Source organism: Buceros rhinoceros, unplaced genomic scaffold (genome assembly GCF_000710305.1).
Source record: "Buceros rhinoceros silvestris isolate BGI_N320 unplaced genomic scaffold, ASM71030v1 scaffold37219, whole genome shotgun sequence".
NCBI lineage: Eukaryota > Metazoa > Chordata > Aves > Bucerotiformes > Bucerotidae > Buceros > Buceros rhinoceros.
The window spans coordinates 2,766-3,206 of record NW_010433948.1 but is presented as its reverse complement, the minus strand read 5'-3'; the positions used below and the strand labels follow the sequence as shown (position 1 = coordinate 3,206).

At 70.5% G+C, this 441-nt stretch overlaps 1 protein-coding gene across 1 annotated transcript in view; it reads left to right on the top strand.

Moving 5' to 3' along the window:
• METAP1D (methionyl aminopeptidase type 1D (mitochondrial)) overlaps positions 1–441 on the top strand; it is a 27,339-nt gene that overhangs the window by 25,473 nt on the left and 1,425 nt on the right. The window lies entirely within an intron of this gene.

Below are 441 nucleotides of genomic sequence, written 5' to 3'. Positions count from 1 at the left end.
GGCTGTGGAACGAGCAGAGCCCCCCCCCCGCGGTCACGGCGGGGGTGGCGGGGGAGCTTTCCACGCTGGAAGCTGGCGGGCAGCCCCGGCCTCGTTCTGTGAGAGCTGTGCGTGTGTTTTTGAGGACAGGTCGCTCGTTTAACGCAGTCGTCGGGGCAGCTGGGCCCCGCAGACCGCCTTCCCCACCCCGCTTCCCTGCGGGCGGTAGCTGCCGTGTCCCTCGTCCCCGTACCCCCGCATCCCGCCCGCCCCCGAACCACTTTGGCAAAGCGAGTCACGGGGCAAAGAAAAATCTCCGCTGAGACGTTAAAGCCCCGGAGCCGGCATGGAAGGAGCCGCCGTCGGAGCGGTCCCGCGGAGGCTGGGGGGGGAGCGCTTTCGGCGGGGGCTCCGGGTCATAGCGGGGGCTGGCGTGGTTGGCCGCCGCGAGGCAACAACGAG